The 24,360-nt window shown below is 48.7% G+C and overlaps 1 protein-coding gene across 1 annotated transcript in view; it reads left to right on the top strand.

Moving 5' to 3' along the window:
• Positions 1-24,360, top strand: part of SND1 (staphylococcal nuclease and tudor domain containing 1) — a 496,139-nt gene that overhangs the window by 399,291 nt on the left and 72,488 nt on the right. The window lies entirely within an intron of this gene.

The raw sequence follows: 24,360 nt of genomic DNA, 5'->3' as shown, positions 1-24,360 counted from the left end.
TCACCCACCAGTGGTCTCCGCGCTCAGATAGCTTGGTTTGCAGCTGTTTCCTTTGAAGGGGCTTCAGGTAAAGAACTGTCTTAATCATAATCAAACCTTATTTTTATATAGCATTTTCTAGCTGAAAAGTGCTTTCATATACAAGATTCCATTTTCATATCACAGCAAACCTATAAGAAAAATATGATCCCAATTTTACAATTCCGGGGGCTGAGCGGCACAGAGACATTGACCCACCTGCCCTCCCACAGAGCCAGCTGTAGGACAGATGTCTGCATTCCAAATCAGGGGCTCTTCTCACATTCTGCCAATTTGCTACTAGAAAGTTATCGTTATTTTAGCCTTATTTCATCATTTCTCAGCCCAGGAGTATCTGGTATAGTTAATTTGTCAGGGGCCTCACTGAAGGTCTACCATTGAGGAAGAGTAGTTCTTCATCCATAAGGAACCATTGGTTCTGATTCTGGATGTTCACAAGGCTGCAAGGAGATTGAGGGATTTGCTGTGGCCATGCCTCTTGTAAATATTCACTCTGCTCATGTCACAGACCTTAGATCTTTTGACTGCCCAGTCCCTTCATCTCCTATTTGACCTTTGAGTCTTCACCTTGAGTGCAGTGACTCCTTTCTAACCTGTCTTGCTTCGTTTTCGGTCTGATCATGTATATCGATATTTCTATTTCTAATCTTTAAGCGCATTCTTTAAAACTGTATAACTTCCCATTGCCTCTGGGATAAAGTTTAATCTCCTTCGTATACATTTATCCTTGATTACTTCTCCAATCTCTTCTCTCACTACTCCTCCATTCATCACTTGTTCTTCATCAGAACTGGCCTGTTACACTGGCAGTTCCGGTATATCATCCCATTTCACCTTTTCCATCCATTAGGTCAACTTGTGCTCTCCACCCAGTCCATCAACCGTCTCCCATCCTTGCTTGGCCTGTTCCTACCTGACTTTAAAGATCCATCTTCTTTTCCAAGAAGCCTTCCCTTGTTCTCCCAGCCTGGTAAGATGCCCTTCCGTTGGCCCCCACAGCACCCCGTGTGTACAGCTATCATGCACTTACCAGCTGTATTGAAGGGGTGTGTCTATGTGCTGGTATTTCCTCCCTAGATTGTAAACTCCTCAAGGACATAATCATGGTTCTCTTGTGTGTTCCCAGTACCCTGTATATAAGAGATACCCAATAAACATTTATTAAATCAACTAATTGATTCCTGTGACCTACCTCAAGAGATTGAGAGAAGACCTATACTTCTGTTGCCCTTTATAGTTCTGTGGGGAAGTTCTGTAAGCTCAGCCTTTGTGGTGGAAGGCAAAGGGCTCTGGAGTATTGAGGCTGGACACACAGCTGCTGATTCAGGATCTTCTCACTGAAAAAGTCCAGAACCAAGACCTGACTGTGCACTTACTATGTGACCCCACTCCCCTGTGTTTCCGTACCTGTCCAGCCAAGATACTTAAAAGTGATGAGGTAATGATGTATGAGTGTTTTGTTTTATTTTTTTTAAATCCCAGTGTTCAAATAGAAGGCTTTGGTGCCCCGTCACCTGATATCCTAATGCGGGCTACTCATCTGTCTCCCTCACTGGCTGTGTTTCCCGTACTCTGTGCTTTCTTGGCTTAGACTATTAACTGAGGTGAAGGGTTTATTTTGAGTTTATTCAGGTCAACAAATTCCTACTGGGAGATGGGTTATAAGTACCATGTGAATACCAGGTAGCTCTCTACCCACTTAACAGCCTTTTCACTTATAGGGCTCCTGGTCCTTGCCAGGTACCTAAAGACCTGGAAGGAGGGCCCTCAAATCCTATTTCAGCCCCTAAATGAAAATGGCATCACATTGAGAAGAGATGAGATAAAAATAAAGAACAGGGGGATACTGTCTCATTGCCACCCCGCCACCACCTTGTTTTTCCTTCCCCTGGATGCTGGGTCTCCCCTATCAGCTTCTAAAGTCCTAAGACAGCTTGGTCTCCACTCACTGGTGGCCTTCAGCAAGCACACTCAGCAGCATGTGCTGATGGGTGCCAAGAGCCTGCTGGCTCCTGTGGGATTCCTTTCTCAAAGCTGCCGGCTCAGCTAGGCTGTTGTCTATTTCCCTATTCTTCTGCTTGGAACTTTCATAGCCAGTCAAGCATAGAATTGCATCCATTCCTCTGAAATAGCTGTTGGACCTAATTTTTCATTGGCTTGGCCAAGATCGTATTACCTGCAATTATGTCATCCAGGCTGACTGGTATAGGTTTGATAGGCCTCACTGTCCTCCGAGGCCAGCATTCACAGCCCAGGCTGGCTGTTGGGGTTGGGGCAGAATAAGGCATGGTTTGGGACCATAACCAATTTGGCCTCCTTGGGACAAGTAATAAGGCCTCAAGGATGTTAATTCCACCCCAGGGAAGAACATATCTCCTTCCTTCCCTGGGGAATTGGTCCATACTATTGTAAACTCTTCCTTAAGAAATGTTCGTGTTTCTCTGCCAGGTCAATTTGTTTTTCTGACTGCTGTTCCTTTCAGTAAAAGAAAATGACAAGTATAGTCCTTGGACCCAACAATTTCAGTTTCTTCTCCCGAGTAGAAGCAGTAGAAGACTGGACAGTGCCAGTGCTGCCCCTGGCACTTATTGTTCCTCTCCAGCTTTTGTCGTGACCCAGATCAGTACCCACGTAGAGATCTGAAAGGCTCACACCCGATTTCCTCTTGCATCTTTATACTAGAATGGTCCACAGTACTTACTTTGAACCTCATCTAAACTGAAGCCTGGGGGTGAGGATAGTGGGCAGTGGTTGCCAGTGAAAAATGTATTTACTGGTTCACTATACAATTATCATTACAAACACAAGGTCATGGAAATCTTTCAAACAGAGCCTTGCTTAAACAGAAACCTACCACCCATGGGATTTGATGCTGTCTACCTATCTGACATGAAGTGGTATTCTTTATGAGCCATCCTTGTAGAAGACAGCTATTGTCAGGCAGTTCAGCCTCCTGGTCTACTCCCCTTGTAGCTATACCCGCCCTGTGGCCCAAAACAAATGGAGAAATGCTATCAGGAGGAAGAAACTGCTGGACTCTCAGAGGTGAGGGTTGTGCTAGGAGAGCTGGGAGCCATTTATTTTCATTTTGATATATCAGACGCCCCTAGTAATAACAGTTCCTCATTTCTCTTACCTCCTTAATCATCCTGAATAGTCACTGTTTCTTGAGCTTTGGTGAGGATTCTCTAAAAGGAATGGAAGCTAATATTTATAATATAAATAACAAAGGGCTAAAGAAAATCAGCTTGGAATTTTTGTCTTTCAGGTGAATTAATTTATTAAGAAGTCTGTCCTCTTCCTTCTAGGAGCTGAATTTGGAAAAAATAGTTCTCTATTTCATTAATGCCTTCTGACATACAGATTGTATTTACTTTCCAGTCTAAAAATGACTTCATAAAGACCTGCCCAATATCTATTTCCAGAAGAGCTTCACAAACAGGACCCCAACACACTGGCCAACACACATGTAGGCTTTCATGTTGTGAGCCATGAGCTTTCATGCTGGCATGTTTGGGGTATCTTCAGACCTTGTTCTCCCTGTTGTGTTTGTCCTAACCATTCCTAGCCACGCCTACTGCCTGAATGTTAATAATTGAACTGATAGCTTTTTAGAACACAGCTGGTACTATGCAATAGTGCTGCCCGAGCCTCGGACAGAGAGTGAGCAGCTTGTAGATTGCACATGACCTCCAGGTAATGCTAACATTCTCCTGGTGTCTCACATATGACTCTCCCAAGGACACAGGAATGACTGTGCTGGTGGGTGAGTTGACCTTAACCCTGCCCTCGTCTTGCCACTAGCACGCCCACTCCCCGTGTCTGTTGCCAAGGACTTGGAGAGAATCTCTGTGTTCCAAACCTGGCTTTATTGACGGACTTCCCACTTGCTACTCCACCCGTAACAGTTTCTGGTCAGCTGAGCTTAAATGGATTTTGAAAATGAAAATGACCAATAGTCTGTTATGAAATGCTGTAGTGCGTGAAATAAGATTATGAACAAGCTTGAGAATTAACAGCATAGATACCCTAATCTGGACTAGACAACATGTGTCACATGTTCCAGAAGAATTAGCTCATTCTTAGACCCATCTCCAGAGCAGTTTAGGGCGTCTTTCCCTTCCTAGTCACTTAACAAAAACTGTCAGTAACTTGTGAAGAGTCAGCCTGGGTTCTCATTTCCAGTTTCTCCATTACCTGTGTGACCTTGGACAAGCTCCTTAGCCTCCAAACCCAGGGCAATCTGTGCATGACAGAATTTAGTGTGAACGGAACCCCGGGTTGTGAAGTACAGCAGTCCTGCCAAACCTCAGCTGCCTCCCCAGTCTAAAGGGAGCATTCTCTATAGGGTTATTATGAAGGTAATACACACACACATACACACATAAATTGCCCAACACAGAACCCGGTCAATATTAAACACTCAGTAAACAGCACCTTGTATCACCATTTTTATTCTTAATGAAAATTCTGTCAGGGTTTAGCTAAAATCTAGGATTAGAACTTCAGTGTGGAGTAAAACACTATCCCAGAGTAGAGAGGTGGGCTGGATATAGGATGAGTGTTGGGGGCAGTATTCATAGTGGAATCAAGAAAAAACAATACACAGACCTCTGCTGCTAGGCTGTTCACTCCCCAAGCCTATCTGTTAAGCCAGTGTCCACAAAGCACGTGTATCCCCCACCCCACCCCCGACCAGTCTTACAGACATTGCCACTCAGCACTGCTTTGACTTGGGGCTCAGATCCTTCTCAAAGCAGGGTTCCCAGAAGCTGCTAGCAAGTGAATGGATTTGGCACTTGTGTTGAAACCTATTTGCCATCTTGATCTGAGTTCTCACAAGTGCATTTGTTTAAGTCCCATCAGGGTTTAGCCAGTCTCTACCAAGTAAGTTAAAAGATAAAGTCTCACTGCCGCTGATTCTGCATGGATCCACTACGCAGTAGAACCACTTCTTCCTAGGCTGTATCATGTGCAATGGAAAAGCAAAGGTCTGGAGACAATGCCCCAGAGCCTTAACCTGTACAAGGAGCTTTTCTAGGCTTGATTATGGACTGAGGAGGCCAACTATCACCAACGGCAGGGAGCCAGGACCCCACAGACACCTCATAGACATCTAAGAAATAAGGGCTGAGTATCTTTGCCACGCATATACTGGAACTGCCATGGGGTATCTGGGAAAATGATATGCCAACACCGAGGGCTCTGTGCTTTCTCTCTGTTTACACAGGGCCTCCGACCTTGCTCATTCCCAGTGCCACTGTGACTTCAGAATGAAGGAGGTGGGGGTGGCTTATCCAGCAGGCCCAGGCTTCCTAATCCTCTAATGGAGAAACCACGACCAGAGCAGCCCAAGATTGCCATAGGTTTTTCCTTGGTCTCTGTTGAATTGGAGGGTTAGAGGATAGTGAGTGCCAGGCAGGAACCCAAAAGAAAGATCTAGGTATTAATCAGGGTTCCCCGAGAAGAATCCTTTGGGATGGTCACTACAGCAGGAACGAAAGCAATCCATTGAGCCAGGAATGAAAAGTTAAGCTGGAAACCACTTCTATGTGTCATTTTTTTCCTCCTAGGTTAGGATAATGCCCCCTTCTTCTCTCTCCCTTTTCTTGATCTTGGCACTGGACATACAGATAGAGGTGGAAGATCACGCAGATAAAACCAGCAGGTCCCTGTATCCCTCCACGAGGCCTGCATACACCGCTTCTTCAGAAGCCTCTCCAGTGCTTGCAGGGCTAGAGTGCTGTTACCTCTCCAGCTAAATCAATCTAAAACCACTGACCCAGGGCTTTTATAGCAGTGCTACAACCTTATGAGGAAATGCAACAAATAATCCATTACCACTGATTGGATATGGATTTTTGAGCTGGCCACCTGCCACTTGGTAATTTTAGAATAGGGTCACTTTTGGAATTGGAAGCCTCCTTGTAGGAGGGTACTGGTGTTTGCTCAGTAGTTGTTTCCTCTTGTCATCTCTTCTCACAGCCATGCTCCCTACCTCCTGAGTGAGTGTAGGGCCAGTCTCTTGGTCTGCCTGGCAGAGACAGCCAGAGCTCATCTGTCATCAGCTTACAGGGCTGCAGACGTGGCCATTTCCAAATGCCCAGGGTGCACTTAGCCGCTTCCTACTTCTAATCTCAGCAATTCCACTCTAAACACATCAGCAGCTTTATAACTTGCATTTTATTTTGCTGTATGTTTTGACCCTTCAGGTATTTGTGGGAAGAAGAGACTAGCGAGCTATGTTGTCACTGGTTTCAGGATTATACAATTACACCCTGAGTCATTGTCTCTGGAGGATCATTTGAGCAGGAATGCCAGGAGCATCTTGAACAGCTTTCGCTGTTTGCACACATGGGTTCTTAAAGTTGGATTGGGTTTCATATTTTATATGTGACTGCCTGCCTTGGTTTCACCATCTGCAAAATGGGCATACAAAGCCCTGTTCTGCTTCAGAATGCTGAAAGGATTGTCTAGAAAAGCCTCTAGACTTGGTGAAATTTGGCAAATACTCAGGTGTGGTGTGAGGTTCCTGAGGAGACCCCAGTTGTTCCCACTTAAGTAGAGAAGGGTTGCCAAGCGCCAGATGGGTCCTAACCATACACAGGCTGAGGGTGCTGGTGACCTGGAGACAGACCTCTGGCCAGACAGGTTTTTCTCTCACCAGCATCTGAATAATTAGGCCCAAGTAAAAAAAAAATTTTTTTAAGTACTAGGAGAACTGTTAGTCCTGGGCCTGAGAGCTGACCATTCTTACCCTGTTGGGCTAACTTTGGCTATTCTTCTCTTTGGTCTCTGCCATAGAATCTGTCTGTCACATTGCCTTTTTTTTTTTTTTTTTTTTGACCTGAGCAGGGGTACTGGCTTTGGTTTCTGATGAGCAGCATATCCCAAGAAGAAGGGCTGAGGGGCTCTCTCACTCTGTCTGCCTGGTAGCCAACTGGCTGGACTAAGCCCTGAGGTGAAGCTGAAGATCCGGTACTGAATATTATGCCTTCCTGGAGAAAGGAGCTGTGTCCTATTTCCTGATTCTCTTGATAAGACAGTATTTACGTATGCTATTGGTCATCTCGTCTGCCCGAGTGTGGTCATTGTCCCTTTTGCTCTAGAGTTAAGATCAGACCTCTCTCACTCTGACCCAGGCCTCAGGTCTTCATGCGCTGTCTCTTCAGAGGGCAGGCCTCAGCCCCAGAGCCACGATCTTTGTTACAATCAAGTATGAAGCAAGATTGTTTCATCCTATCTGCTGCCTGTCTAGCTTTTCTTGGCGTATGATGTGGGGATGAGGCTAGTAAGGCGTAGCTGGAGATCCGCCATGAAGCTTATGATTCTCACTTTCCCATCCAGAATGAGTCAGTTGTTGCTGTAGCCCAGCCCAATTCCACTACAGTGTGGCAACTCCAGAAACTCATGAGGCCTTGGGATCCACAGCACCTCAGTATGCAGGCTTCTAGACTTGCATTAAGAAATGTCACATGGCTTTACCTGCCCTGTACCTCTGAGGACCAAATGCCTGAGGTGCAGTGGGAGGCACTGAGAGTGCTCCCCAGCCAGCCCCCCAAGGTATGAGAAAGGGCTCTTCATGACACCGTCACATGTGCACCCAAGCCTGCCTGCCACCCAGTGCCTGGAAGACTGGCTCCAGGGACATACCCTCTCCTCATACTGCCCAGACTTCCTCTCATTGGCCCTTCCTCGTTCATTCTTTTCCCCTCCCCTATGTGTTTCTGTAATTTGTACCATATCATTGAGAGGTGTTGAAGAGATCAATAGCAAATCACCTTTTCCATTATTGATTAAAGCAACGGCAAGGAAAAATGGCAGGCAGCACCAATTCCTTTATCATGAGATAGTCATTTCCCACCAGGCCAACAGTGAGCGCTCCCTTTGCCTCTTCTGGTGTGGATCTGCAGTTGGGATTACTCCAGCTTCCAGGCTGTTTTAATGGGAATGAGAGAACCACTGTGTTTTAATGGGAACGAGAGAACACTATCATCAGAGCTAGGAGGGGAAGGAGACTGCAAGAAAATTGCTATGGAGCCCATTCCTTGACTCTGGGGCTTTCTGTGAGGGGCCGTCACATGTGCTGCACTGTCACGAGGAGGCAACATGGCATCAGCCTGTGGATGTTGCTGTCTCCCTCAGCACTTCCCTCCCTGTTTCTCTGAAGTTCACATCCTCCCTTTATTATGTGGTTTCTCACAGAATGTTAAGTTCAGTGTGGTGAGTGAAAAGTCCATGACCCCTGTGAACTGGCTCCACTTTTGCTGAAGGTCCAGAAGCTTGTCATTCCCAGTGAGCCTTCAGTAACCTTGGCTCACCCTGGGGGGATTTGGGGTACCCAGGGTTGGGCCTGAGTGGAGGGTAAACGAAGGGTTTGTGCTTGTGGGGTGGTCCATATCCACCAAGGGGTGAGGAATGGAGATAGTTCTTGCCAGCCTCTTCTGTTCTAGAAACAAGGACCATGGGGGGGGGTGTGTGTCTGTGTGTGTGTGTCTGTGTGTGTTTTGTCTCTCCATCTCTACCAGTGGGAACACCCTGTGACTCTCACTTGAAAGGTGATGGGAACCTCCTCCCCACTACCCCACCCGCATTATGACATTTCAGCTTCTACACACCAAAGATCACATTTTTAAGACTCTGCATCTCTTCATCTAAACCTCTTCTCCACGTTATTTCTCCCTCCATCTTTGCCTTCTTGAATGCCAAATACTTATTACTTCACTCACCTGGTGAACCCCAGGGCTTTTAGAAGAAAAATGAGCAGTGACTGCAAAGCTAAAGCTTGGTTAACCCAGCTGCTGCTTCTTGCCTATGTATCCTGTTTTGAATTTTGTTGGTTCTGTAACGCACACACTTACGCAAAAGCAGCTGTTCTCCAGCGAGTCCAGCAATGTCCGTCAGCCCACTCAGCCCCTCCTGAGTGCCCTGGTTTGTGGCCTTGGAGGGCCACGTGGAAGATGACCCTGCTCGGTGACCTCTCCTCCCAGCAGAGGGAGCCACTTACCTGAGTGAGCAGGTAGTTAATGGTGGCTCCCAGAGCTCCCTATGCCCTCAGGGAGGTCGCAGTCAGCGTGTGAACCTAGCACACAGCCAGACTCTGCACAGAAGCACTGCCGTCCCAGTGCATGCGTCCTCTGCACCCAGTGGGTTGAGGTCACTATTTTGGATGCCCCTCTCCCAGTAGGGAGGTTTCACCAGAAACCCAGCGTCACCATGTCAGGTAGCTCTGTGGCCTGCAGATGCCAGACCTGGAGAAGGCAGCTGGCTCTCTGTGAAGCTGGTTAATTACACATGAAGCTGCCAGCAGGACAATTGTTCTTTTCCCATGGATCATTAATAAACCATTCTGACCTGCATAGGTGGCAAAGGGGAAGTGAAGTCTCCGACAATTCCACCACCTTCCCTGGCTTTGCTGGGCAGTTCTTCCTTCTTTTCAGTCCACAGCGTTAAAAATGGCCAGGTGTGAGGAGACAGGGGAAAGAAGCATCTATTTCCATCTAATGCATGTATTTTTCTCCTCAGCTGGAAAGTGGCCCCCTTCTTTCAGATCAGCTTGGCAGCCAGAGTGCAAAGGGTTCAAGGCTGGCCATGGATGGGAAGGACTAGTGGCTCAGCTCCTAATATTTGCAGCAAAGTCCAGACCAGGCCTGATTTGGCGACGAGGCAGCTAGTGCGGCAGATGGCAAACAGTCCCATTCCGCTGGGGCCCGATGGCACCATCTTCCTCCCTCAGCTGAGGCAGCTCACTCCTGCTCAGCCCGAGTACAGAAAGCACTTCTGGTTTTTCAGAAACTTCTTTTTTAGGCAAAGACGGAGGAAAGCAAAGCAAATGTAATACAGGAAACTCGATCTAGTTAGACACATTTTCCTGTCAGATAACCTAAAATAGAGCTTTTCCTTTGTTGACTAGAAGATTTTAGAATAGAAATCTACATTTCTCCATAGAGCGTTGAGTGCAAAAAAAAAAAAACTGATTATAAATAGAAATGAGCATGACCCATTCAGTTTCTAAGGACTTGAGTGTACAGCTCCATAATACTGAATTACAGCATTTTATCACCATTAGAGCTCTAGAGGTTATATATCCCAATCCAAACGTTTCGCAGTAGCTGAGAAAGCTGAGGCATGAAGAAGTTCATTACTGGGGCACGTTCACTTAGCAAACTAAGGGAAGAGCGAGTATTCAGGTCTTCACATTCCCACTGTTTTGATCTTACCTTTAACCCCTACAGTGCCGCACAGACCACAGCCACCACCAGCTAATCGTCCACTAGAAGTACACGTAATAATTGGAAACTATGGTAGTGGCCTCTAAAAGACAGTAGGTGTCTGTGATGGAAGCAGACAGAAGAGGTAAACAAGGGTATTCTCTTAGACTGCATTGTTTTCATGAGACAAGGACAGGAGGCTAAGGCAGGGAGGAAGCACCCAGGCCTAGGCATGCTATAAGGGAGGCTCTTCCCGGACCAGCGGTGCAAAAATGACTGCACCCAGGTTGAGAAGGCATGCCAGAGCAGAGAGCATGCAGGTGTCTGACAGACCTGGAATTTTCCACGGCTTTTCCTGATAGGAGGTGCTAGAAAACCTGCCGTCTTTTCAGGCAACAATTACGCTTCAGAAAAGCTCAAACAAAACAACTAAGGAGTGCTAAACTGTTACAAGTTACATGAGGGACCACCCCCCCACCGCCATTTGTTTCTGTTTTTGTTTTGGTGAGAGGAGCGGTCACACTGTTTTGTTTTTATACTGAGAGAGTGGACAGGAGGTCAAATTTGCTAACTGGGGCTGCCCTCAGGCTCCCTGGGCAGGACTCCCTTTCCTGCCGCCAGCATCCTGTGCTCTTAGACCCGCTTCCCCCTTCACGAGAGGCTGGTCCAAAAGCCACGCCATGTCGTCAGAGTCTGCGCCCCACTGCTTAGTCTCCCCTACCCTGTAACCGAGGCTGGTTACCCATCTTGTTAGCAGTGATGTCTCTTGGTCTTTTAAGGGGTTGTCAAGTGGGGGAGGAAGAAATCACATTTTCCGGCAATTTAATTTTATTAACCCTGATTTCCTCCCCTCCCCCCTTCCAAAGCACAGCTAAATGGAGCTAAACTTACACACAAGGACTATATTTAGCTCTGATGGGGTGGAAGAGTGGAGAGGCACAAACACAGAGGTTTATCTGCTACCTAGTAAACAGGGAGGTGTTAGGGCTGGAGAATTCAATAGTAATAATAAGCATTTATATGGTGCAATGACAACTTTGATACAGGGCATAATTTTCTGGGGATTGCTATTAACTGTGCTTCTGCCTGTGAACGGCCCCCTGGTGAGGGGCTTGGAACACCATGCAGAGTTAAGCTATGTTAAACATCAATTAAAACAGTGGAAAATAGAAACTGAATAAAATCTGCAAAGGTCAGAATGACTGTGAACCAGCAGAAAGGCCCTGGGGAAAGAAGGGTTAGGACCTGGCTGAGCCTAATGCCCTGTGGATTCATGTTCTGGTTGCTCTTACTTCTTTGAGACCCCAGGTTTAGTGGGTTTGCTGGAGAGCAAATAATAGTACCCTCTAGCTTTCCCAAGTTGAGTTCTTCCTCAGAGGGGTCTCAGAAGTTACTCACTGTAGCCAGCAAGAAGAGAGAGAAGGCAACCAGAGTCTACCCAGCGCTGTCCAGTGGAACTTCCCCAGTGCTGGAAATGTTCTTTGTCTGCACTGTCCAATACAGTAGTCACTGGCCACATATGGGTATTGAGCACTTGAAATGTGGTTAGTGCAACTAAGAAACAGAAATTTTAATACAATTTAGTTAATTTAAGTAGCTACATGTGGCTAGTGGCCACCATACTGGGCAACACAGGACTCAAGACAGTCCCTTGCCCACATTAAGCACTTAGAAAATGTTTGGTTTGCATTGGTCTTTTTCCTGAACAAATATGCACCTTCCCCCATATACCTCTGCGTGTCTTTTCATAATACCTTTCCTTTGACCTATATGCCCCCATGCTCCTAAGCTTCCACATTCTTTCATGAGGGTCACACAGAATGCCAAAAAATAAGAAAGGGGATCAGTACCTGAATCAAACCAGATAGCCTTGGCCTTGCCCTTGCCCCCTTTTCTCCTGATAGCCCTAGTCAGGCTAACACCAGGTGTTTCCCACTATTTCAGGCAGAAAGGAAAGGAATAGCTTTGGATCTCGGGCTAAAGATCTGCGGAGTCGTCACTGTCCCCACTGAGCATCTGATTTAGTTGCTAGTCTGACCTTTGAGTTCCCCAGAACCTGCAGGGCTGCAGAATTCCCAGGTCATCCAGGGAACACTCACCTGCATTCTTTAGTCCCTTTGGCACCTGAACTGCAACTATTTTTTTCCCATAGCTTTTGAACACTTGCTGAGTGCTTAGAGTGAATCCATTCATTGAGATGACATCAGAAGTCCCATGTTTAAGTCCTGGCTCCTCCATTTCTAAACTCCGTGACCTTGACAAAATCATTTAACCTCCGTGAGGCTTTATCTTCACCAGTAAAAATGAGTGTTAGGCTAAATGACCTTTAGGTACTGAGAGAACTTAGAAAACAGATCAAAAGGCAGGGACCCTGATTGCCGTTATGCCCTGAACCTCCACTTAGCTTCCTCTTCAGATGGCAAGCCTATACTTAAAGCAGAGGCCACCAAGAGGCTTCGCTTAGTCTAGTTACCACTAAGCCACACCTGGAAGTTGCTGGCCAGCATCACAGACACACCGTGAGCCTACTGGATGGCACGGCCACCTCTGGTTATCATTACACATTCATGTGAACTTCCGAGAAGTCACCAACAGTCCCTGATCACTATGAGTCATCTTTGGAGATGGTATTTTGGCCTGTTCCAGAACAAGGCAGAGGCTTCTCGGCTTGGATGGCGGGTCCATAAAGCAGAGGGGTCTGGGAGTTACCTGATACGTGCAGCTCTCCATTGCCGGCTCAGTGGTTGTTTGCCAGCCTCCCTCCACCCAGCAGTCACTAGTCACTGCTCCAGGGATTGTCCCTAGCCACCCAGAGCCCCTGCAGAGCTGCCAACACTGCACAGCTCACAAAGGGCCCTGTAGCATCTCTAATTGAGGAGCTGGTGAGCGGACACCCTCAGGAGAGGTATTTTTAGCTGCAATGATACAGCCTCATCTTTGCAGGATGTTATTTTTTAAATGAAATAAATAAGTAAAATTGAAGACCATGGTCCTTACACCCCAATGCCAACACCCAAGAAGTTTTGGCACACCCCATCACCACAGACCTATATAATTAATCCTCTCTAAGACAGGTGCTGAGGCTAAGGCTCAGAGTTTGCCAGAATATTTGGCCTGAGAGACAGTATGTACAGAAGCAAGAAGGGCTAGAAAGGGATAATGTGACTCGTCTGGTATGAGGTGCCAAGGACCCTTGGAGGCAGCATGGGCAACAGGGAACTATTTCCCTATGGGCCTCGCAGCCCCTCAGGACTTGGTAGACCCCGTGATTGGGCCAGACCCCTGAGGGTAGGGCAGCCTTGCCAAGGACAAGGGGTCCAGCCCTGTGGCTTGCTGACTTCTCAGTGCTTGCCTTTTCCTTCATCCTGTTCTGTGACTTGTCACCTTTTCCTTGGCTTTTTCATTGTGTGCCACGTGATCAGGGGCTCGCAGACATCCACACTCCAGAGCCCATGGCAAATCCTGGATTGATGGACAGTGGCTCTCAGCCCTGGCCGCACGTTGGAGTTACCTGGGGTAGGGGGGAAGCTTAAAGAAGTGGGAGGAGGCAGCTTAGAAAAGAGAATAGAACACGGGCCTCACTCAAGATGCCCACTTTGCTGAGCACCAGGTTTTATTTCAAGTTCCCCGGGTATATTAGATGACACAAGGAATAACTGTAAATTTTGTTAGGTGTGATAATGGCAGTGTGGTTATGTAAGAAATGACTATATTTTTTAGAGGTGGATACTGAAGTATGGAAGGGTGAAATGACCTCATGTCTGGGATATGCTTTAAAATACCTTCGCAAAGGAAAAAGGGGCAGTGAAGCAAATAGGACAGTCTTGGTCATTGTTGAATCGCGACGTCATTACTGTTGTTTTCAGTGTTTGAAAGGTTTTCTATTAAAAACTTTTTAATATTTTTTTTTTTAATTGTACATACTCACCAGGTGATTCTAAAGTACAGCCAAGGCTGAGAACCAGTGGTTTAGGGGGTACACTTGGATCCCCACACCCTAAAAGAATCAGCTTTGATTTTGAACTCTGTATAACCCAAGACTGATCTTCAGGATAAGTTCCCATGAGTAATCTGGACTGTAACCTCTTGGGTAGGTGGGGGACAGGAGTGGCACAAAGAACAAACTAAGCCTGTGTCTGGAGTCAAAATCAGGAGTGGTCAGCTAGCCAGCCTTCTTTTCCACCAGCCCTGAAAGCTGTTTTACCTGGGAGTTCCCCTGCCAGACTTGCATGCACTACCCCGAGGCCCTCTCTTGCCACCCCGACACTTATACCAGGGAAACAGAAGACAGCTACAGTGTGACCCAGGAAAGCCCTGATGCCCTCAAGAGTGTTTGACACTACCACGCGGATTTTCCCACATCTAGGGTCTGAAACTTGTCCCTCCCTCCCCTTCCCAGGAGTTCATGTGCTCTCAGCTCCTTTTGCATGCGTGTGCGTGCGTGCGTGCGTGTGCACGCGGCACGCACGCGCGCGCCCTCGCCCTCAGGGACTGTTCCAATTCCCAAGCAGTGTTTTGCTCTGGCTGCTCGGCAAGTGAGGAGAACAGCAGCTTGCTGCAGTCAGACTAAATGGAGCTCTGGAGCTTGGGCTGGAAGCCTCCATGCTACATTTACACACTGTAGCCTTGCTTAGGACCTGGCTTAGCCCTCTTCATCAGGGGCAAGCTGCTGGGTCTTTCTGTAGAGGCTTTGTGATTTATTACTCTTCACAGTAACTGAACATTGAGCGACTCTGTGTGTTGCTGAAGGAAGTTAAGGGAGAGGGAGGACTACAGACACCCGAGGTCACTCGCCTAGCCCAGAGTTTTGCTACCAGCAGTGTTTACTGAGAGCTTCCCACTCCCTCAGGGAACCCTGAGACCGTTATGTCAGCAGGTGCCAGCGGCACCTCTGTTAGCAGGCCTACAGCATCTCGGTCTTCTCCCTAAGGGTCTGAGTCAGTCCTGGGACTGCCCTGTCCAGTGCCTGCATCCAGAATGCTAACCGGGAGTTCCTCCCCCAGCCAAGTCCAAGAGCAGCAGCCTCAGAGGCACATGGCCTCCTCTGCACTTCACGGAACTATAGGGGTGGGAGGAGGCAGGCCCTGATGCCCGCTTGCTCCTGCCATGCTCCCCCAGTACGTATCTGTGCTGCTGCTGCCTGTAAACCATCCAAGGTCATCCTTTTCTCGTGTGCCGACCTCCTCAGGGGCAAGGAGCCAGTCTGGCATCTCCATGTTGGCTAGCACCTGGTGCATGCCAGTCACTGTCCTGGTTCTAAATAAGCACGAGTAAATCAGTGAGCCTGAGAGGGGCCCCCGCGGCGCGTGCCACTAAGCAAGAGTCACAGCCTCACGTTTTGAAGATTGGTTTCTCATTCGTTTGGGCTTATGAACCTAAACCATGATAAGATCCAGAGCCCTGTCGGAGTTTCGCTTTCTTCTGGGCACAACGAGGACCAGCCACTGTTTCCCAGGGCAGCCAGTCGGTGAAACCTGGCCAGCAATCCTGGAAGTTACTCCTGAACCAAATGACACCTCTGGGGCATTAGCTCAGCTTCCACAAAACCAAGTACAAGAAACACTTCTGAAGTTGGAGACAGGACTGTCCCCCGCTATCAGGAGCCAATCCGGCCACCGCTGAGTCTCCTCCCTGCCTTCCTTTAGACCCCAGAATCGAACAGAAGCTCTCATCCTGGGTGTGCCCTAGAATCACTCGGATACTTTTCTAAAATGTTGAAGTCCAGCCCACACCCCTAGAAACTCCCACATGCCTGATCTGGTGCTGAAGCCATGCCCTGGGGCAGAGAACCAGCCTGGGCCTTCACTAGAAGAGCCTTGGCAGCACTTGTCCCCCCGATGCCCACTCTGCAGGCCCTTCCCCTCCAGGAGGCTGGGAGAGCAGGCAGGCTCTGCCTATTCCAGGCGCCCCTGTGCTGGCCTCCTAAGCCAGTTGGGCTCCCACACCCTGTGACTGATGGTGCAGCCTGCCCACTCCCAATGCACACGCATGCACGTGCACACACACAAACACAAACAGCTTCCCGCTTCTTAACCTTGGATAGGTGAGTGGAGGGGAGACAGAGATCTCTAGAAAGATGTTCACTTTTGTTTGGGGGCATTAGTGAGGGAGAATAATCCAGAGCCCTCTCTGTAATTTGTTACCAAAGATGAAGCTCTTTTAAGAAATTCTAGCTTAAGGAACGCAAGGCTCCTGCAGCCCACCAGCTCCCCAGCATCACACCCTGCCCGTGGGTTGCAGAGAGCTGCCTCAGCAGGGAGAGGCCAGGCTAGACACCAGTTGAAATCCCAGACAGCATCCTCTCCTCCCTCCATATCTTTTCAGATATTTCAAGCTTGAAGTCCTTATTCGGGCTCTGCCTACTTGGCTGGCTGTTCTTGCACTTGAGCGGCTTGTTTGCCTGGACAGGTCCAAGCTGTCTGAGCCATCAGCAGCTGCACCTCCTCCCTCGCGCCTTCTGTCTGAGCCAACCTTGATTCACAGCAGTGCAGATGGCCCCAGCCTTATCCAGTGACGTCTGCCACTCCCATCCCCTCTCCTACCCTGCTTTCCCAAGATGCAAGGCTGGGCCAGGCCTCCTACATACCAACCTGGGGCTGAGGGGAAGGCCATTCTTAGTTCATGCCCTGGCATATTAACCTAAGTGACATGATAGAAGCACTTTCCTGGACCACAGAGGACAGGGCACAGCAAGGTTTAACATCATGTCGTGCAGAAAACACTTTGCAGTCTGTATCAGCACTATGTTTGTAAATGGCCTTAGTCCCACCTACTCTGCTTCCTAAGTAATCACTGAGAAACAACCAGAGGAAAAAGCAGGTGTCCGAATCTCCTGCTTTCATCCTTTTCCTGCCCCTTCCTCTTTTTAATGCAGACTCTACGCCTCAGTTTCTCAGCTGGGTTTCAGGTGCTGAAAGGTGGCGCCCTGTCACAGCACTGCAGTACGTCAGTTGCCCTTCGCCTTGTCCCTCCGAGAGAAACAGAGTGACTGACAGCAAGTATGAGCAGGGTCATAGGTGAAAGATACGGTACCACAGCCCTCCTGCCCTCGGGCACCCCCCTGCTCTTCCTCATGCCAGCCTCCTGCTGAGCAGCAGCAGCACGGAGCTGCAGGCAGGCACAGGAACTGGGATGTCCCATCCAGCAGGCCCTGCCTGAGAGAGCCACAGCCATGCCCTGGAGACAGCATGCAGAAGGGAGGGTGTCCAGTGGCAGCATACAGACTCTCACTAACCTGGTATGACCACGGGGGCATTGATCATTTGGGTCCAAGGGGCCCAGCAGCCAGAATGCCATTGGTACTGCCATACCAGTGTTCAAATCGTTCCTCCCTGATGCTGAGTTAGCTGTTACACACATGATTTTAAGGCTGTCTCTCCACTGCAGAAAGTTGTCTCAGTGCTAGGCTGCTCAAACAGGAGGGAACCTAAGTACCAAAAGTGAATACTTGTTTTATAGGGGACTTTCTCCAAACCGAGGAGCCCTGGTGGTACAATGGTTAAGGTGCTCAACTGCTAACCAAAAGGTCAGCAGTTTGAACCCACCAGCCACTCCAAGGGAGAAAGATTTACAGAACTGTACTCTGTCCTACAAGGTCACTTATCCCAAAACCAAACCCAGTGCTGTAGAGTCACCTCTACCTCAGAGCAACCCTATATCAGGATTGAGATATATTATCCTCTCTTTATACAGCTAGGGATATTTTCCTCAGGATAAAGATATTTCTAATCTTTGATAAAATATCCTAATTGGCACCCAAGGACCAATAACATACCAACTAAAGAAGACAGAGGCTGCCTGAAGAGGATCTCCTTTTGCCCTAGAAACCAGTCACTTGGTGAACTCTCATGTCCTAGTGGGCATGGTGCCGTGTGGATGGAGTAGGATTGGGTTGGGGGACTTACTCCACTCCAGATGTCATGGTTACCTACAGCCCAGGAGTGTGGGGCCTGCTTTCTTCCATCTGCTGTAGAAAGGAAGGAAGGAGGGATTCTTTACCAGAATGTAGCACCCAGGAACCGTTTTAGAGCTTGCCAAAGTGATCAATTTCACGTTCTTCCTGGCTGCCCTGCCGGGCCTCTTTCTAGCATTATCTGTCTGCCTTCAGTGCTGCCTAACCTCTCAGCCACAGGCAAGAGTCTCGGCTCCACTCTCTTCTCCTTGTGTCTGATCAGATCTTAGTGATCTGCCTCTTTTGGTTTTGGACCCATAAATTCTAGCCACTTGGAAGTGACCCTCAGGCACAGTCTTAAGTTCTCAAGGTGAGTCCCAAGGACCTGAATCGACTATATTTGTCTTAGCCCTTAAAGGAGCCACCAAAGATTTATAGCCAAAAACAGCCAGCAAGAACAGGTGGCAGAGACACCAGCCTCCACCTCTGGTTATGCAGGAGAACGGCCCAGAGCTGCTCAGTGCAGTGTCTGGAGGACAGCAGGGCTCCAGGTGCGATGCCTGCTGCGCACTTCTGCCCTCTCTACTCCCTGGGGCATTGCCTTCAACCTGCCTAGATAGGGGCCTACTAAAGGCTGCCACAGCCAGCAGGGCTGCCTGAACTCACTGCTCGCATCATCCGGGTGTCTGCCTGGTAATGAGGCGCTCCACACACAAGGAGGCTGCATCAGTACAACTGCTAACCGCCCAGGAAGGTGGCTCCTCATGCTCTAGGCGGGGCTGCCTCCCAGGCGCCACGTAGTACACTCACTAAAGTTTTAGACATGTGGAAACGGCTCTGTCTTCTCCAGGAACAAGTAAGGAAAAGACCCCTAGCAGACTCTTGCCTGATCTCAGCTCCCACCGCGCAGCCGTCATGTTTCCTGTTCCGCATAGTACACCTGACCCCTCCCCAGACCAGTTCATGCAAGCAGGGAGGCAGCCCTGTCCTCTGGCTCCTGCAGCAGCACTACTCAGGGCCAAATCGCTACCCTCATGGCATTTTGTAAACTGGCGCAGTGAGGCCTGAGCTTCCAGGAAGGAAATGAAATGCCCTAGTGGAGCTGACAAGTTTGGCCTGGCCAGCGTTTGCTTAGGTTGGTACTTTCCACATGTTCAATGGCTCTGGTTGCCACTAAACTTCTTGTCTCTGATGGATGGTCCGGTCCTAGATCCATGTGGTATTCAGGCTGGGAGAGGGCGAAGCAGCGTTGTCTCTTCACTCTGGCACCTGAAAACAGTTCTCTATCCAGTACTTTGCGCTCCAGTGGAGAACTACTGAGGTTGCACTCTAGAGAATCACCAGGGAGACCCTTCTGTCCCCTGCCAAGCTACAGGTGCTATCTGACTCACTCACTGCAGCTTTGTTTCTTTCTCCTCAGCATGCCACAGGGCACCACCTTATGGAAAAGTCCTGGGTGTCAGGAAGAGAGGCATCTGAAGAGAAAGGAATTGATGTCAGAAGGGGGAATGCCACTCAGTCATCTTTTAAGTAGAAAGGAAAAGGTCATCGGAGCCGTAGGGGCCTGGGTTGGATTATTGTTGACTCTGACTTGCTGCGGCCCAGAGTCTAGCTCACTGGGCCAGCACTGGGCACTGCCAACGCCATCCAGCTGCTGACCGCCAAACACAAACGCCTGCTCTGTGTACACAGATGAGTTTGCATGTCAGCACGAGCCCATTTTTAGCCCTTGCCCAGGCAGGGCAGCCCACGACACAGTAATTTAATTAGATGTGCCTCCCTCCATGGCCCACATTTTTGAAGAGGTCTGGGGAGAATAAATCTGGCTGAGGAACATTACCCTGCCGCTCTGGCACAGCCCCAGAGCCGAGCCGCAGTGCCATAAAGGGTCTTGCCATCCCGAGTAGGGCACAGGGCATCTGTCTGCACTGCAGGCTCTGGCGGGGCTGCCTGCTGGCACATCTGGCCAGGCAGCCTCTGGAAGCAGCCCATCTCTATCTCACGGAAGCCACCAGGGGTAAAACCAGGGGACACCCTACCCCCTACTCAAAGACCTACTGGCAGCAGCCCCAGCAGTAACTATTGCCACACTGTTAGCCTCCCCCCAACACTGCAGCATAATAGAAGGGAGGGACAGAATGAGAGGAACACCCACCCTCTACTGACTGCAGCCTCAGTACTAGCCAGGGCCCCATTTTCAGGATTAGCCCATAACCCTGTGCTTCTCCCCTGGGAATGAGCACTATTTAGGGACCTGAGAGTGACTCCCCAGCCCTGGCTTCCAGTAAACTTGTTACCATGTTCCTGTCTCAGAGGCACATCTGTTATGGCCCCTTATGCCTAGGCTTAACCCATTACCACACTGCACACCCCAGGCTCCCCCTGCCTTCCAGCCAGCGAGCCTGCTCCTCCAGCTCACCAGGAGGCACCTGGGCATTTCCTTTCTCCTGTCTCTTCTCCTTGTCCAGAGTGTCCGCCCTTCCATCTTACCGCTCACCTCCAACCTCTCTCAGCCTCCTATGTCTCAGGTCAGCAGCACCATACCTGCTAGAGAAGAGCATTCTCTCCTGCTAGGGTTGTTTCCCCACCAAGAGCACATCCTCCTGGCTAGCTAATCTCTCCTGCGTAATGACAGCAGCACCTCCGGGAGAAAGGGAATTTCTCTGGCACGGTTCATCTCAACCCCAGCAGAACACAGGCTGTTGCTTAGGAGTGGGAATCATTAGAGCCAGGCCATTATTGGAGGGGACCGGTCTCTAGGGGAGCTAGCAGAAATTACCACTGCTGAATAGATGGAAACTCATTTGCATGAAGCCCCCGCCCTCCTCTTTATTTCCCTGCATTCCCCACCACCTTCCTCTTCCCAGCTTTGAAGTTGAAAAGGGAGGTAACACCACCGGATCCAAGATGGCAAATTTCTGCTAAATTAACTTGGTTAAAAGAGATCCTTGGCTGAAAGTGGCTGTTCTCTTAGAATGTTTCTATTGGGACTTCGCTTGAAACCACCATGAAGGAGACAGATTCTAATTAAATGTATGCGATAAAATTATAGCCGGGGCCACTCCATTTCCCAAGAGAGGATTTATTGAGATGGGAGGACAGGAGACAACGTACTTAGCTCTTTTGAACCCTGTTTCAAAGCAGGCCCTTGAGACAGCCTAGGTGGCCAAAGCAGCCTGTTAGAGACCCCTGACAACACCAGGAAGGCCGGGTGGGTGGGGAGCGGGACTCCAGGCTTCTCTGAGTTGCCAGTGGTCTTCATGACCTTCAACAAACCTCTAGCATGACTCAGTTTCTGCAAGCCCTCCCCACAAGGGATAGATGTTGTTTACCTTACACCGCTTCACTCTTAGAAGGGGAGAACAGTGTAAGTAACAAATACCCCTTTTAATTTATCAGCTGTCTGGGCTGCCATCAGAACCCACCTGCCCTGGAAACACTTGTGGTTGAAGAGAAAGGAACGTTGCCTGATTTCTCAGCTGTAGCTGTTTGGATGCAATCATGAGTGGGCGCCATCTGCCTCAGAGTTTTAAGCACAGAAAAAGTACTGGTTTGAAAGGCCTTTCCCTTCTCTTTCTCCCTTCGTAGAAGCAAATTGTAAGGGGCTGCACCAAACTGAAAGTTCCAGGGGGCACTAATCACATGACCATTTCTGTAAATGGCACCCCCTGGAGTTGTAAGTGGCCTTGCTGGTGTTTGGGGATAGTGCTGGGCTGGGAACCCAGAGACTGGAGTTCTGGTGTCAGCCTCACCAGCTGTGTGGTACTAGACAAGGCACATCTCCCTGGGCTTCCCTTTCTTCGTAAACAAAAAGAGAGGATTCATGTAGATTTTCTGAATTAACTTGGGAGTTCTCTTCACTGTCCCCACATCTCTGAAGTTAACCCATTGCCGTCATGCCAATTTGAAATCATAACAACTCTATAGGACAAAGTAGAACTGCCCCATAGGGTTTCCAGGGAGCGGCTGGTGGATTTGAACTGCTGACCTTTTGGTTAGCAGCCGTAGCTCTTAAGCACTGCACCACCAGGGCTCCACCCCGAAGTTAGAAGCCACAAATAGACCCTCACTCATTCTATTCTGTGTTCATTGCTGGTAAAAGGTCAGCCAGCCTTGACAACACCCAGATGAGAAGGTGCCTTCAGCTGACATGTACCGCTGGTCAGAGCAGATGTGGACTTCCCCATTAGAGTGGGGAAGAGAGATCAAGGAAAGAGAAAGCTCCCCAGCAGGCACAATGGACTGAGACAAGAAGAGCACAGAAGAGACCCATTCTTTATTCTGGTTGTATCCGTGCTTCCTCTATAGCTCCAGGAACTTGTTTCTGACCCACTTGGACACAGCACACCCAGCAGTTGCAATCACTGTCCTCACGAGAGAATGGAAATGCAATGCAAACATCATCTGAGATAGCTCAGACTGGCCATGTCTCTCTCCAAGGCCCCTCTCTCCATTTCTAATAGCAAAACAGACAAGTAAAATAAGCTTCCCTTTCCCTGGTGCCTTTAGCAGTCTCTTCCTTAGGCTTTTCTTTTCCTCCCTCCTTTCTTCCTCCAGACTTCCCCTTCCTCAGCCTTAAAGAGATGAATTGGAAGAATATGCTGTCATGTCAGAAGGAAACCATTGTCAATTCACACAGGCCAGACGCTAATAGGATAAGGTATTAGCCGACTTCCTTTAAGTCCAGAAATTAAGTCTTCTTGCAATGGTAATAGATTATAACTTGTAACTACTGTGGTTGGCAGGCTGTTGGTATCTCAGGCCTCAGCTCCATTTCTGGGTCTGTGCTAGGCCTAATGTGAGAATGCGCCAGCATTCCTACAAACACAGGCTGCGCCAGGCAGGGACCTGCCTCTATGGTGTGCTGCCTGTAACTCATTCACTTCACCAAAAGAAGAAACCTGAGTAGGAGAAGCTGTCTGAATGATCTTAATGAACCTGGGGTGAGTGGGTAGGTAGAGGGAAGAAGCCAGGCCTTGAAGACTGGGAAGAAGTAGCCCCAGGGCAGGAAACCAAACTTTGCCCAAGGAACAGTTAGTGTGTGAAAGCTCTTCTCAGTCATCCTTGCTGACTCACTGAGCAGGTAGAATGACTTATCTAGTGACTAAATCAGTACCAGCTCAGAGACACTGAGAAACCAGGGCTGAGAAGAGACCTTAAAGGAACTGTAAGAGACTACAGATTAAGGGGAGAGCCTTGGAGACAAAACAGCATGGGAACTGTTAGAAGGAAGAAAGGGCCATCATTCTTCTAGAATGCAGGGATCTTACAGGATGTCCTAGGTCCTGTCATGAAATGGGGATTATGGGAGAGAAAACTTGGTATGAGATTTAAATTTTTTTTTTGATTAGTGGGGGTCTAAAAGGGTAGGATATTAAAGAAACAAGTGGCTCAAGGACTGCTCCTTTGGTATGTGGTAACTGATCTAAACATCACCACTTGCGTTAGTATTGTTCCTAGGTGCACAGAATGAATGGACCTGAAAGGCTAAATATTACTTTGATCTCACGGAGCCCCCACACCTAGCATTAGAGTAGCCTTGAAGCTCAATGCTTCCTTAGTGTAGGTTCAGAAATCTTCTTAATGGGTTAAGCTAGGGAAGACAAGACCACCCTTTAAAATCCTAACTTCCTTTGACAAGACAGCTTCTCCCAGGGGTATCCCCCACAGACTTAGGCCTAATCTCTCTGACTCACAGTCAGAGTTCATGTGCACTGAACTCACAGCCATCATTATTTTTATGGGAAAACCTGATTTATATAACACCCTCCTTCTGCAGTAGTACGCTTTTCATGTATAAACAGCAAGTATCCCCTCCTCACATCTCTCCCCATGACTATGCCTCTGTAGAAATGAAGACACAGGTTCAGAGCAGACCCCTGAGTGAGCCTGGTAGGGTCAGAATTAGATTACAGCCCTGAGGGATGGGTTGCATCCCCAAGCAGTGGCCAGCCTCTAGGATTGGAAGCAGGACTGTTGTGGTAGGTGGTTTGGCCTGGGTACTGATGGCACAGCTGGCATGTACCAGAGAATAAAACCTGCGATCATCCTAAAATCTAATTCAAGCCTCTCATTAGGAAATCAAAATGCATTCTTTCTTAGGCTTCTCTTGGAAAGCTGATCTCCCCACCTTCTCTTCCTTTGCATTGGCATGAATTTCACGCCACCAGTCCTCCTCCATCCAGGGTCCAGCCAGCCTCCTGCCTGCTAAGCAGAGGG

Source organism: Elephas maximus, chromosome 8, assembly GCF_024166365.1.
Source record: "Elephas maximus indicus isolate mEleMax1 chromosome 8, mEleMax1 primary haplotype, whole genome shotgun sequence".
NCBI lineage: Eukaryota > Metazoa > Chordata > Mammalia > Proboscidea > Elephantidae > Elephas > Elephas maximus.
The sequence above is the reverse complement of the archived record's forward strand: the minus strand, read 5'-3'. Positions and strand labels throughout refer to the sequence as shown.